The sequence below is a fragment of the Bufo bufo genome, chromosome 2, assembly GCF_905171765.1.
Source record: "Bufo bufo chromosome 2, aBufBuf1.1, whole genome shotgun sequence".
NCBI classification, from domain to species: domain Eukaryota; kingdom Metazoa; phylum Chordata; class Amphibia; order Anura; family Bufonidae; genus Bufo; species Bufo bufo.
The window spans coordinates 10,160,924-10,176,737 of NC_053390.1; the positions used below are offsets into that span (position 1 = coordinate 10,160,924).

A 15,814-nucleotide genomic window follows, 5' to 3' on the forward strand; every position below is an offset into this window, starting at 1 on the left:
AGACCCCCATTACCCCCTCAGACCCCCCCTTCAATATCAGACCTCAGATAAGACCCCCATTAGACCTCTCAGATCCCCCAAATCAGACCTCAGATCAGACTTTTTTTTTTGTCTTCATTAATACATGATTCAATATATATAAAAGAAAAGTACAATATCAATTTCACTTCAAATATCATATTTCTAACATTGTAAAATAATTTTTAACCTAATTTCCTAAAATGGTAGGAGGAAAGCTGGGAAAGAAAAAGAAAAAAGAAAAACCCTAACTCCATTCAGACCATATTTTGGACCAATTTCCAGACTTAAGCCTTATTCACACGTCAGTGTTTTGGTCAGTGATTTCCGTCAGTGATTGTGAGGCTACATTCACACGGACATATTTTGTTTCCGTGTCCGTTCCGCTTCTTTTGCAGACTGGATGAAGACCGTGTGCTTTCCGCATCCGTATGTCTGTTCCGTAGCCCCGTAAAACATATAGAGCTTGTCCTATTCTTGTCCGTTTTGCAGACAAGGATATGCATTGTTATAATGGATCCGCAAAACAAACGGATGCCAAATGGACATCCTCAGTATTTTTTGTGAATCAGTGTTTTGCGGACCGCAAAACTCATACGGTTGTGTGAATGTGGCCTTATTCTGTGATTTTTTCATAATTCTTTACTTTATTAATCAAGTTGATCCAGTTATTAACACAAGGGGCAGCTCTAGCCGTCCACGGGCAGTAAAAGTGCGTTAGAAATACATGTAACCTTCCTAGTTGAACAAGTAAGACTCGTTAGATCATTAAGGAAGGCCACTGTCAGATCAGACTTTAAAATAAATGTACTTACCTCTCCTGCTCCGCCGCCACTCTCCCGGTCCGGCGGTCTCCCAGGTCTCTTCTCGGGCCCCGCTCTGCACAGTCACCTGACGGCAGCGTCAGGTCACAGTGCGCTCTGTCCGTCCTGACACTGTAGGGTTACAGCAGTGCGGGCCCCGAGAAGAGCGAGCAGGAGGAAGGGTAAGTGCAGCGCTCACAGGGCTTCACTCCCCGCCTCCTGCAGACTAGTGAGCACTGCCATAACGGTGGGGCGCTGCATCTTATAAAGGGAAAAGGACAGCGCCACTGGCAAGGGGCGAGAACTACAACTCCCAGCATGTCCAGACTGTGATTATAGAATATCAAAGAGGAAAAAAACCTACAACTCCCAGCATGTCCAGACTGTGATTATATCATAGGACATTACAGGGAACCGGTATAAAAGAAAAGAACCACAACTCCCAGCACTTCCTTTGCTCTATAGACAGAGAAAAAATAACTATCAATTATAAACTTTAATCTCCACTAAGGTCTCCTGCACACGAACGTTTTTTTTTCCGTTTACGGGCTGTTTTTTGAGTTCTGTACACAGTCCGTATACGGAACCATTTATTTTAATGGTTCCGCAAAAAAAATTGAATGTGTTCCGTAGGCATTCCGTTTCTGTATTTCCGTTCCATTAAAAGATAGAACATGTCCTATTATTGCTCGCAAATCACGTTCCGTGGCTCCATTCAAGTCAAAGGGTCCGCAAAAAAAACGGAACACATACGGAATGCATTCCGTATGTCTTCCGTATCTGGTCTGTTTTTGCGGAACCATCTATTGAAAATTTTATGTAATTACTTTACATGCCATATGGAAAAACGGAACGGAAACACAATGGAAACAAAAAACGGAACAACGGATACGTGAAAAACTGACCGCAAAACACTGAAAAAGCCATACGGTCGTGTGCAGGAGGCCTACGGCTACTTTCACACTAGCGTTGTTAGAATCCGGCAGGATCTGGAAGTCCATATGCAAACGGATATCTTTTATTTCCGGATCCGTCTGACAAATGCATTGAAATACCGGATCCGTCTCTCTGGTATCATCTGAAAAAAATGGATCTGGTATTTTTATTTTTTTATAGATTTGAAGGTCTGCGCATGCGCAGACCAGAAAACTGGATCAGTCGATGCGGCAATTTCTGGAACAGCAGCTCAGTCACATGACGTAGCAGAGACTCCAGCAGGTCTGGGGTAACCTGATCCTAGAGGGAAAGCCAGGCTTCTGCCAGCCCCGCCCCTCCCTGCAACCAATCAGATCTGTGAAGCCGCTCAGTCACGTGACGTAGCAGAGACTCCAGCAGGTCTGGTGTAACCTGATCCTAGAGGGAAAGCCAGGCTTCTGCCAGCCCCGCCCCTCCCCGCCCTGCAACCAATCAGATCTGTGAAGCCGCTCAGTCACGTGACGTAGCAGAGACTCCAGCAGGTCCGGTGTAACCTGATCCTAGAGGGAAAGCCAGGCTTCTGCCAGCCCCGCCCCTCTCCGCCCTGCAACCAATCAGATCTGTGAAGCAGCTCAGTCACGTGACGTAGCAGAGACTCCAGCAGGTCTTGTGTAACCTGATCCTAGAGGGAAAGCCAGGCTTCTGCCAGCCCCGCCCCTCCCCGCCCTGCAACCAATCAGATCTGTGAAGCCGCTCAGTCACATGACGTAGCAGAGACTCCAGCAGGTCTGGTGTAACCTAATCCTAGAGGGAAAGCCAGGCTTCTGCCAGCCCCGCCCCTCTCCGCCCTGCAACCAATCAGATCTGTGAAGCAGCTCAGTCACGTGACGTAGCAGAGACTCCAGCAGGTCTTGTGTAACCTGATCCTAGAGGGAAAGCCAGGCTTCTGCCAGCCCCACCCCTCCCCGCCCTGCAACCAATCAGATCTGTGAAGCCGCTCAGTCACATGATGTAGCAGAGACTCCAGCAGGTCTGGTGTAACCTAATCCTAGAGGGAAAGCCAGGCTTCTGCCAGCCCCGCCCCTCCCCGCCCTGCAACCAATCAGATCTGTGAAGCCGCTCAGTCACGTGACATAGCAGAGACTCCAGCAGGTCTGGTGTAACCTGATCCTAGAGGGAAAGCCAGGCTTCAGCCAGCCCCGCCCCTCCCCGCCCTGCAACCAATCAGATCTCTGAAGGCGCTCAGTCACGTGACGTAGCAGAGACTCCAGCAGGTCTGGTGTAACCTGATCCTAGAGGGAAAGCCAGGCTTCAGCCAGCCCCGCCCCTCCCCGCCCTGCAACCAATCAGATCTCTGAAGGCGCTCAGTCACGTGACGTAGCAGAGACTCCAGCAGGTCTGGTGTAACCTGATCCTAGAGGGAAAGCCAGGCTTCTGCCAGCCCCGCCCCTCCCCGCCCTGCAACCAATCAGATCTGTGAAGCCGCTCAGTCACATGACGTAGCAGAGACTCCAGCAGGTCTGGTGTAACCTAATCCTAGAGGGAAAGCCAGGCTTCTGCCAGCCCCGCCCCTCCCCGCCCTGCAACCAATCAGATCTGTGAAGCCGCTCAGTCACGTGACATAGCAGAGACTCCAGCAGGTCTGGTGTAACCTGATCCTAGAGGGAAAGCCAGGCTTCAGCCAGCCCCGCCCCTCCCCGCCCTGCAACCAATCAGATCTCTGAAGGCGCTCAGTCACGTGACGTAGCAGAGACTCCAGCAGGTCTGGTGTAACCTGATCCTAGAGGGAAAGCCAGGCTTCTGCCAGCCCCGCCCTGCAACCAATAAGATCTGTGAAGCCGCTCAGTCACATGACGTAGCAGAGACTCTAGCACAGGGGTCCTCAACTACGGCCACATGCGGCCCGCCGCGGACACTGATCCGGCCCGCCGGGTGTTTTGGCCGTTTCAGCAGTTCTGTAGGCAGCGGTGGCGGCTGCAGGGCACAGCAGGAGATGAGCGCTGCACTTCCATTTCGCTCATCTCCATAGTGATCTGTATCGCCGTCCTCAGGACAGCGATACAGATTGCTGTGCTGCGGCAGGGGAGGGAGATGTGTGTCCCTTCCCTGTTCCTCTGATAGGCTGCGGGCCTTGTGCCGGCAGCCTATCAGAGGCCAGTGCAGGCGGCGCGATGATGTCATCGCGCTGCCTGAGAAGTACAGAGCGGGACACAGGCTAGAAGAGGCCTGCACCGCACCGCATCGCAGGAGGTAATTATGAGTGTTTTTTTTATTTGATTAAATCGGCCAATTTTTCTGCCACACTTATTACTGGCACATGGGGGGGGGGAGTGGCAGCAAAGAGGAGACTGGCACATGATGGGGGGGAGAATTGGCACTTATTACTGGCACATGGGAGGGTGGCAGCAAAGAGGAGACTGGCACATGATGGGGGGAGAATTGGCACTTATTACTGGCACATGGGGGGGTGGCAGCAGAGAGGAGACTGGCACATGATGGGGGGGAGAATTGGCACTTATTACTGGCACATGGGGGGGTGGCAGCAGAGAGGAGACTGGCACATGATGGGGGAGAATTGGCACTTATTACTGGCACATGGGGGGGTGGCAGCAGAGAGGAGACTGGCACATGATGGGGGGGAGAATTGGCACTTATTACTGGCACATAGGGGGGTGACAGCAGAGAGGAGACTGGCACATGATGGGGGGGAGAATTGGCACTTATTACTGGCACATGGGTGGGTGGTGACAGCAGAGAGGAGACTGGCACATGATGGGGGGGGAATTGGCACTTATTACTGGCACATGGGGGGGGGGTGACAGCAGAGAGGAGACTGGTACATGAGTGGGGGAGAATTGGCACTTATTACTGGCACATGGGGGGGGGTGGCAGCAGAGAGGAGACTGGTACATGAGTGGGGGAGAGGCCCTTTTCACTAGCACATGATTGGGGGGCATCTATGGGGGCACCTCTTACTGGCACATTATTGGGGGGGCACTATGGGGACATTTACTGAGGCCACAGAGAAGGGGTATTTTATATGGGGGGCTCTGTGTGGCACTAATATTATCAGTGGTATTATCTGTTTCTGCAGTATAGTATTGGGGAGCTCTGGATCCGCCACTGGTTCTATTCGTCTTGCCGCGCAGGCGCACCTCCTTCCAGACCTGTGAACCTCATGTGCAGCTGCGTCACAGGAAGTCCGGAGAGGAAGAAAGGAGAAGGAGACGTTCAGGGGTAGGCAAATATTTACTTCCCATTTCCTCATCTTGAGTTGATTTGGAATGGCTATATAAGCAGGACCACTGTAGTCCTGTCATCAGAGGCTTCCTTGAACAGCTTAACCACAGCTACGGTCTGGTCGAGACCATATCTCCCACCTGTATCTGACCTGTTGAAATGCAGACTGGCACCCTGATATTTCATTATCCAAGTCTCTTTGAGGAAGAAATGAGAGCATGCCAACCCAGCCAACTGCCATTTTTCTTTCCATGGGCCAACCATGATACTAAAATAGCATCTTCCTGCTTATATAGCCATTCCAAACCAGAAAGTCAACTCAAGGGTAAAAAAAAAACCACATTACTGATTAAAGGTTTTTCCTTGATAGAAAAACTTAAATTTGATAACACGTTTCCTTTTCAGTGTTCAGATTTAGATATCAATCTGGCCCGTTATATAGGGAAATATAACAGAACCCCGTCAGGGACTGAGCTGGTCTGCATAGAAGAGCCTGCAAGAGGTAAGTGTCCACGTCGGGGGCAGAGACCTACCAGTGGGGGTTCATACACTGTGTGTGCGTGTGTATATATATATATATATATATACACACACACATACATACACACACACACACACATATTGGTATTTTACTAATAGCAATTTGAAATCCCTAGGAAACAATGATGCCAAGAAAAAGAACCCGCACCTATATAGAGAACATAGCCCCGAAAGTGAAGGAGGGAGCTGCCCTCCATTCATTTCTATGGGGCTGCCGAAAATAGCCGAGCGCTGGCTCGGCTATTTCTGTCAGCCTCATAGAAATGAATAAGAGCATGGGCAGTGCATGCGCGGTACGCTCCCATTCACTTTTGGGGTTCCGTTCTCTATATAGGTGCGGGTCCCTAACGATATGCCCCCATTGTCCAAGATGGGAATACCCCTTTAAACTATAGTCAGGCCCTCCAACGGTCTAAAGGACAGTGAAGTGGCCCCCTGTTTAAAAAGTTTGAGGACCCCTGCTCTAGCAGGTCTGGTGTAACCTGATCCTAGAGGGAAAGCCAGGCTTCTGCCAGCCCCGCCCTGCAACCAATCAGATCTGTGAAGCCGCTCAGTCACATGACGTAGCAGAGACTCCAGCAGGTCTGGTGTAACCTGATCCTAGAGGGAAAGCCAGGCTTCTGCCAGCCCCGCCCTGCAACCAATCAGATCTGTGAAGCCGCTCAGTCACGTGACGTAGCAGAGACTCCAGCATGTCTGGTGTAAACTGATCCTAGAGGGAAAGCCAGGCTTCAGCCAGCCCCGCCCCTCCCCGCCCTGCAACCAATCAGATCTCTGAAGGCGCTCAGTCACGTGACGTAGCAGAGACTCCAGCAGGTCTGGTGTAACCTGATCCTAGAGGGAAAGCCAGGCTTCTGCCAGCCCCGCCCCTCCCCGCCCTGCAACCAATCAGATCTGTGAAGCCGCTCAGTCACATGACGTAGCAGAGACTCCAGCAGGTCTGGTGTAACCTAATCCTAGAGGGAAAGCCAGGCTTCTGCCAGCCCCGCCCCTTCCTGCAACCAATCAGATCTGTGAAGCCGCTCAGTCACATGACGTAGCAGAGACTCCAGCAGGTCTGGTGTAACCTGATCCTAGAGGGAAAGCCAGGCTTCTGCCAGCCCCGCCCCTTCCTGCAACCAATCAGATCTGTGAAGCCGCTCAGTCACGTGACATAGCAGAGACTCCAGCAGGTCTGGTGTAACCTGATCCTAGAGGAAAAGCCAGGCTTCAGCCAGCCCCGCCCCTCCCCGCCCTGCAACCAATCAGATCTCTGAAGGCGCTCAGTCACGTGATGTAGCAGAGACTCCAGCAGGTCTGGTGTAACCTGATCCTAGAGGGAAAGCCAGGCTTCTGCCAGCCCTGCCCCTCCCTGCAACCAATCAGATCTGTGAAGCCGCTCAGTCACATGACGTAGCAGAGACTCCAGCAGGTCTGGTGTAACCTGATCCTAGAGGGAAAGCCAGGCTTCTGCCAGCCCCGCCCTGCAACCAATCAGATCTGTGAAGCAGCACTGAGTCTAAGAATCTAATAAGTGTACTGGTTAGAAGAACGGGAGGATTGCACTTAGTTACAGACTCATTGGATTCTAAGAACGGTGAGTGATCAGATCAGCTGCTGAGTGAGAAGAATGGTGTCACAGAGCAATACACGGAGTCTAATGGTCCGGTTACAGCAGTGATAAGGGACCAGACACAATATATAGGGTTCGGACCGCGCTTCTGGTCCAGGTCAGTGTGCAAGTTCTTTAATCCTTCTCACTTCCTCGTTTGCAGAGAGAGCCTGAGGGCTGCAAATATCCCTCAAGTAGATATCCTGCAACCAATGGAATTATAATAGTGTGAGCCGTATGTAACAGTCACCTGCATTGCACTGATTGTACTCACACACTGCGTATCACACAAGGCGTAAATGTAATCTCTCCGTGGTAGGTTGCTCTTATTCTGTCGAAACAGCCACGTTTCCATACAATCTGGTTCAGTCCCCACACGGACTCAAATGGTATATACCACAGACAAATCTGTATTTCTTTTCTTCAGATTCCTGGAAGTATTCTGTGGACAAGAATGGCTTCTGCAATAGTGAAGCTCCGTATTACTTCTTTAAAACTTTTTATTGTCCATACTCACAAGACAACTTTCTTAAAACAGCTTTTAAAACACATAAAATTCCCAGCGTCTGCTGCTTCTGCCCGACCCGGGTTTCACTCCTAGAGCTTCGTCAGGGGCGCACTTGTTTTCACCCTCCCCCTCCTTCTTATTCCTTCCTTGTGACTAATCAGGAGTCAGGTGTGTTCCTCCACAGTGTTTTCCTATCCTGCTATTAACCCTATACTGGACTCTCCTCATCCCCAGGGGAAAGAAGACGCATGTAGTTACGTCCCCATTCACATGCTTTTTAGTATAACGTTTTTTCACTGATTCAATACTGCCTGCAGGTCGAAATCCACATTTAGACCCCCGGCTGTAGTGTACCTAATTCGTATATCCACTTGGTTTCTTGCCTATTGATTTTTTCCAAAAGACTGCCCCCCCTCCAATGGTTTTGTACGGATTCCACTCCCATAAACTTTAGACCTTCTGGATTTTTTTGGTGGTATTTTTTATAATGGGCCGATACTCCATGACTTTCAAGACCTTTTTTTATATTTCTTATGTGTTCCTGTATGCGGACTTTTAGAGGTCTAATAGTCCGTCCAACATACTGGAGGCCACACTCCAGTACATACACAACCCCTTTACTATGACAAGTCATCTCACCTACTACTTCTAATGGTTTGTCTTTATTGGTGCTTTTGATCAGCGCACTCTTTTGTAATTTTTCTGTTCTTTTTCTGTTCTTGCATGGAATGCAAAAACCACACCAATTAAAGCTGTTTTTCGTTTTTTTATTTTTATATTTATTTTCAGAACGATTGGCGCTGTGTACCAATTTATTTTTTAGGTTGGGAGCCTTTTTATAGATGACTGTCGGTTGCTCAGGAATAACACGTCCCAAAATTGGGTCATTTTTTAAAATCGACCAGTTCTTTCTGATTGTGTTTTTCAGTTCACCAGAACACGGTGTGAACTGGGTTATGAATGAAAAGCGGAAATCCATGGTCTTCTCTATTCTTTTAGGTTTATTGTTGGGAGTTCCCTCTTGCTGTTCTGTTACTGTTACATGCTGCATAGCATTTTTGCGGACTGGTGATATATTTATTTCTTTAGTGATAAGGGACCAGACGCAGAGCTTAGATTACAGGAGATCCTCATTCAGATCTTTTTGTGTTTTTAGTTTTTATTCATTTTTCACTTACATTTTTTGCTGTCACACAGGATAAAACACAAGCCCCTATGTGACAGCGTTTGGAGGTGACGGGCTCTCTTTATGGAGACATTTCGGGTTTATTAGAAAACCACGCGCAGTATTATGTCCAATTACCTGTGTAGCTGATCTTCTGTCAGATCGGCCGATATTATCACTTCGGGTGACTGCGCATGCGCACCGCATTCTGACGAGCTGTGAAGGATCAGACGCTCCTGAGCCTGCGATCACTTTCTTGTCAGCCGACTCAGCAAGTGAATCAAAGATTCAATTCATGAATCAGTTCTTTTAAATGAACCGATTGAAATGGAACAATTCATTTAAAAGACTCCAACTTCCCATCTCTAGAAAGTTCCCTGAGGCTGACACGTGACGGTGACATCATCGCAGGTACTTCACCACCTCTTCTCCTCTGCTGAGCCCCGCCCCCTGCACTGATCACATGACAGTGATGTCATTACCGGTCCTTCACCACCTCTTCTCCTCTGCTGAGCCCCGCCCCCTGCACTGATCACATGACAGTGATGTCATTACAGGTCCTTCACCACCACTTTGCCTCTCCATAGCTGAGCCCCGCCCCCTGCACTGATCACATGACAGTGATGTCATTACAAGTCCTTCACCACCACTTTGCCTCTCCATTGCTAAGCCCCGCCCCCTGTATTGATCACATGACGGTTACATCGACCCAGGTCCTTCACCACCTGTTCTCATCTCCATTGCTAAGCCCCGCCCCTTGTACTGATCACATGACATTGACGTCACCAAAGGTCCTTCACCACCTGTTCCCCTCTCCTGAGCCCCGCCCCCTGCACTGATCACATGACGGTGACGTCACCCCAGGTCCTTCCCCCACCTCTTCTCCTCCCCACTGCTGAGCCCCGCCCCCTGCACTGATCACATGACAGTGACGTCACCCCAGGTCCTTCAGCTCTGGCAGTGCAGCAGATACTGGGCAGGTCCTGGTCGGTAGTCAGGGCTCTTGTTCTCTCTGGTATCAGCCATTCCTCCAGCCTGCAGGTAAGATGAGCTGTGAGGAGACAGTGTGGTGGAGAGCTCAGACATGTCACCTCTGGAGATTCTCCTCCATTATACACAAGGAATCCTTCTCCGCTCCTCAGCTTAGGATGATGGGGGAGGAGTAGTGGGGATAGTGGGGGTTGTCATCATTCGCTGGCCCCTGACTGTCCTGGTGAGTGGCCCCTGCCTCCAGGAGGAGAATGAATGGAGCGGGGCCCGGCCTGAGCTCAGCTCTCTCCAGTCTCTTCTCTAGGAGTTCTGGACACAGCTGAGCACAGCCCAGAGGTGGGACCTGCATCTACCAGACATTTATCTCCTGTGGAGCCACCAGAGATCTCCATGTTGGGGCCCCTGGAATCCATGTGGTGGGGGCTCTGAGAAGCGGGGCCCCTCCAGGCTCAGGAAGTGCGGTTCTGGAGGTGACATCTGGTCTTGTCCCCTGGATGATGTCCTCTCCTCTTCTCATAAAGGCGGCTGCAGTACTAGAAGCCTCCAGCTCCTCCAGTTCTCTCCTCTTCTCCTGAATGACCACCAAGGATGGACAGGAAGGAGATCAGCAGAAGAATATTAGACCTCACCTTGGAGATCATCTCCCTGCTGAGCGGAGAGGTAAACTTTTCTAGATTTCTCTCCTCTGTATTGTATTCTGTAATATTGCTGATATGAATAGTCTGATCGCTAATTTTTATCGCGGATATCGGCACTTTGAGAATCCGTGAAGATGTAGAATATAGCGCTATGTCTTCGTAATCGCAAATATTCTAGATTCTTTTCATCAGTTCCCATGATCCAGTGGTCCAGATGGCGACCACCATGGTCACCAATGCGACCAGGAATTTGCACATGATAAGACTTTTAAGTCTTATCGCCATTTGCGACTTGTCCCACCGCAGCGCTGCAGCTTTAAGAAGAAAAACACTTCCTTCAGCAGAGGCACCACGCCGTGCACGTCTGTCAGAAGAGCCCATCCCCCGACATCCAGCCTGCCAGCCAGCGAGGAGCAGGAAGCAAGGACCAGTGGCGTATGGAGGGGGCACAGAGGACTTTATTACTATGGAGGGGGCACATAGGGCTTTATTACTATGGAGGGGGCACAGAGGACTTTATCACTATGGAGGGGGCACAGAGGACTTTATTACTATGGAGGGGGCACAGAGGACTTTATTACTATGGAGGGGGCACAGAGGACTTTATTACTATGGAGGGGGCACAGAGGACTTTATTACTATGGAGGGGGCACAGAGGACTTTATTACTATGGAGGGGGCACAGAGGACTTTATCACTATGGAGGGGGCACAGAGGACTTTATCACTATGGAGGGGGCACAGAGGACTTTATTACTATGGAGGGGGCACAGAGGACTTTATTACTATGGAGGGGGCACAGAGGACTTTATTACTGTGGAGGGGACACAGAGGACTTTATTACTATGGAGGGGGCACAGAGGACTTTATCACTATGGAGGGGGCACAGAGGACTTTATCACTATGGAGGGGGCACAGAGGACTTTATCACTATGGAGGGGGCACAGAGGACTTTATTACTATGGAGGGGGCACAGAGGACTTTATTACTATGGAGGGGGCACAGAGGACTTTATTACTATGGAGGGGGCACAGAGGACTTTATCACTATGGAGGGGGCACAGAGGACTTTATTACTATGAAGGGGGCACAGAGGACTTTATTACTATGGAGGGGGCACAGAGGACTTTATTACTATGGAGGGGGCACAGAGGACTTTATTACTATGGAGGGGGCACAGAGGGCTTTATTACTATGGAGGGGGCACAGAGGGCTTTATTACTATGGAGGGGGCACAGAGGGCTTTATTACTATGGAGGGGGCACAGAGGACTTTATTACTATGGAGGGGGCACAGAGGACTTTATTACTATGGAGGGGGCACAGAGGACTTTATTACTATGGAGGGGGCACAGAGGGCTTTATTACTATGGAGGGGGCACAGAGGGCTTTATTACTATGGAGGGGGCACAGAGGGCTTTATTACTATGGAGGGGGCACAGAGGGCTTTATTACTATGGAGGGGGCACAGAGGGCTTTATTACTATGGAGGGGGCACAGAGGACTTTATTACTATGGAGGGGGCGCAGAGGACTTTATTACTATGGAGGGGCACAGAGGACTTTATTACTATGGAGGGGGCACAGAGGACTTTATTACTATGGAGGGGGCACAGAGGTCTCTATTACTATGAGGGGGGCACAATGTGGGCATAACTACAGTTAAGGGGGCACAATGAGGGGAATACTACTGTGAGGGGGTACAATTTTTTTTTTAAGTATTGGAGAGGGAGGTACCAGAGAAAGGACGCGCCCCGGGTGCCAAACACCCTAGGCACGCCACTGGCAAGGACGGCAAGCTTGTGAGTACGCAAATACAATACTCTTCCTTCCTAAATGCTTCGGCATCCACATAGTAAATGGGGTAGTCTGACTGGCTGCAGACCAGGCAGGATCACAGGAGACGGGCCCTCACCGCGGAGGCAGGATCACAGGAGACGGGCCCTCACCGCGGAGGCAGGATCACAGGAGACGGGCCCTCACCGCGGAGGCAGGATCGCAGGAGACGGGCCCTCACCGCGGAGGCAGGATCACAGGAGACGGGCCCTCACCGCGGAGGCAGGATCACAGGAGACGGGCCCTCACCGCGGAGGCAGGATCACAGGAGACGGGCCCTCACCGCGGAGGCAGGATCACAGGAGACGGGCCCTCACCGCGGAGGCAGGATCACAGGAGACGGGCCCTCACCGCGGAGGCAGGATCACAGGAGACGGGCCCTCACTGAGGATCAGGCGGCTGTGAAGCAGGGACCATAAAGCACCACAGGGAACACAGAAGGGCTGAACCAAGGACCAGAGAGGAAGGGGGCGCTGTATACTCAGATGGTCGGACACAGTGCAGGAGGACACATAAGGAAACCATAAACAATGGCGACCTTCCCTTTATTATCTCTTCCCTTTTTGGTCTCTTTCACACGAGTGAGTCCCACACATTGAACTCGTCAGGGAGAACACCCGTCCTGACCTCCCAGCACTGCCCGGGTCGCATAGCATTGTATTGATTTAGGATGCTATGTAACCCTTACAGTTCTGGAATGTATTGGATAATAATGACAGCGTTATGTCAGTGTCATCTAATACATTCCAGAACTGTAAGGGTTACATAGCACCATAAATCAATACAATGCTATGCGACCCGGGCAGTGCTGGGAGGTCAGATAGGTGATGGAAGGCGTGGACAGGTTTTTATTCCCCAAAGATAGAGTTAAAGGGGTTCTCTGGGCCTTGACTATTGATGACCTATCTTCAGGACAGGTCATCAGTATCCGATGGTCGGGGGTCTGATACCGGCCCCCGCTGATCAGCTGTATGAGGAGACGGCGTGCGCAGTGTGCCACCTCCCGTATCTCTTCCTGCCATATACATAGCAGCAGCGAGCAGGATCGGTCATCGATATTACAGGCCCAGAGAACGGCTGTAATGAAAGTTGATCAGTAAATTATATATTTGCCCCAGGATGGTCCTACTGACAAGTAGACCTCAGTCCAGTCTGAACGAAGGCTTATCTGCCCAAAACAGAATGAAATCCAAAGTGTGCAATCACTTTATATTCCTACAGTGGAGGATCTCCCCCAGATGGGCCCAGAAGGCCTTCACTGGAGCCATCTACTCCTGAGGCCGGAGTAAGAGGCTGGTTTGGATCTAGAAGAACGAGGAGCCTCATTACACAGGACGGCCGAGCCACGCCGACATTGGGACTGTCTATTGGGACCAATAAACCCTAAATTTTTCAGTTTAGGAGCCAATGGCTCCTATGTAATTGTATTGGTCTGGAGCACTGTGGCCCCTCCCTGCTTCTTGCTTGTGGGCCAATGAGATGGCTGCAATGTCTTTGGCTGAGCTTAGCAACATCCCTAGCAACCAATAGGAAAGCTGCCTCCCCCTTACTATATAAGAACCTCCCAGCAGCCATTTTCTGGAGTTCTGAAAGAGAGAGCAGGGACATTGCTGTGCTCTGTGCTTTAAGCCTCATGCACACGACCGTTGTTGTGTTCCGTGTCCGTTGTTCCGTTTTCCGTGATTTTCTGCGGACCCATTGACTTTCAATGGGTCCGTTGAAAACTCGGATAATGCACCGTTTGTCATCCGCGTCCGTGATCCGTGTTTCCAGTCCGTCAATAAAATATGACCTGTCCTATTTTTTTCACGGACAATGGTTCGCGGACCCATTCAAGTCAATGGGTCCGTGAAAAAACACGGAGACACACAAGATTGTCGTCCGCGTCCGTTTTTTTCCTATCATTTGTAAGGCAAACTTGACTTAGATTTTTTTTTTCACTTTTCATGTCTGGTGATCCTCCAAAAATCAAGGAAGACACACAGAAACAAAAACGGATCACGGAACAACGGAACCCCGTTTTGCGGACCGCGAAAAAATACTGTCGTGTGCATGAGGCCTTACTGAGTATTACATTAGTTAGCTGATATATATAATACCGATAGTCGGTGTAGGTTATATCCTGATATAGTGGAGCTGATAGGGTCCAGTGCAGGGTGTGAGGCAGTGTGATAGGTTCTGCTGTCCATACATACATGCTATAAAGCCATTGTTCTGCCAACCATTTTCTCCAGTCTCGGGAAACTTCTAGTAGCTTGAAAAATGTAGCAAAAGTGACTCAAGAATTCTAGAATTTGTGACTTTATGGCAAATATTAGGCCAATAATTTGCAATATTTCACGAATACGAATATTGCCTACGAATATTGCCTATTCTGTAGCAAGTCAGACATCGGGGAGGAGAATCCATCATAGGAAGTTATAGGAAGAGTCCAGGGTCCTGGAGAACGGCCTCCAGACCTTCCAAGTGATGGAGAACCTGAAGATCAGCCCCCAATATGGTGAGTGATGTGTCATGTGACCAGTGACCAATAGTCATGTTGCAGGAGCCATGAGGAGGTAAGTAGGCACGTTGTACCAGGAGGAGAGGGCCGGAGGAGAGCACATGGCCCCTGAAGGGTTTATTCCCTAAGTGTCTCTCTCCATCCACAGGAGTACACAATAGTGAAGAAGACATCGGGGGACTGTGTGACTCCCATCATCCATCTCCAGGAGTCAGGAGGGCGGAGCAGGACCCCTCACCCCATCACAGAGCCTCCCCCTCACCCCCTAATACATGAGCAGAAGATCCTAGAACTCACCCACAAGATGATGGAGCTGCTGACTGGAGAGGTGACACTGCTGGGAATGCTGGGAAATTCTCCAGTAACAGCACTGGAGGGGTCTGGGTGATGACGGTGTCATTGTGTTGTCAGGTTCCTATAAGGTGTCAGGACGTCACTGTCTATTTCTCCATGGAGGAGTGGGAGTATATAGAAGGACACAAGGACCTGTACAAGGAGGCCATGATGGAGGAGCACCAGCCTCTTATATCACAAGGTGAGAGCCGTCATGTGCAGTGTATACAGGTGTGTGCAGTGACATGTAATGGAGGAGCACCAGCCTCTTATATCACAAGGTAAGACCCGTCATGTGCAGTGTATACACGTGTATGCAGTGACATGTAATGGAGGAGCACCAGCCTCTTATATCACAGGGTAAGACCCGTCATGTGCAGTGTATACACGTGTGTGCAGTAATATGTAATGGAGGAGCACCAGCCTCTTATATCACAGGGTAAGAGCTGTCATGTGCAGTGTATACACGTGTGTGCAGTGACATGTAATGGAGGAGCACCAGCCTCTTATAGTGGATCCTTTTCCATTCAGAATACATTAGGTCAAAACCGATCCATTTTAGACCGCTGCTGAGAGCCCATGACGGATCCCCAAAACTGAACGCCGAAAAGCCAGAGTGAAAGTCGCCTAAGTCGTTGGTGTCTCAATAAAATGTGAGAAAATTTGTATTAAAATTCTTGTCCGGCATCGGCTTTAAATTGCTAAATGTGATCCTGTTGTCCATCACTTCAGCGATTAT

The 15,814-nt window shown here is 50.1% G+C and overlaps 1 protein-coding gene across 1 annotated transcript in view; it reads left to right on the forward strand.

Annotated features, from left to right (window-relative positions):
• LOC120991969 overlaps positions 1–15,814 on the forward strand; it is a 562,088-nt gene that overhangs the window by 404,736 nt on the left and 141,538 nt on the right. The window lies entirely within an intron of this gene.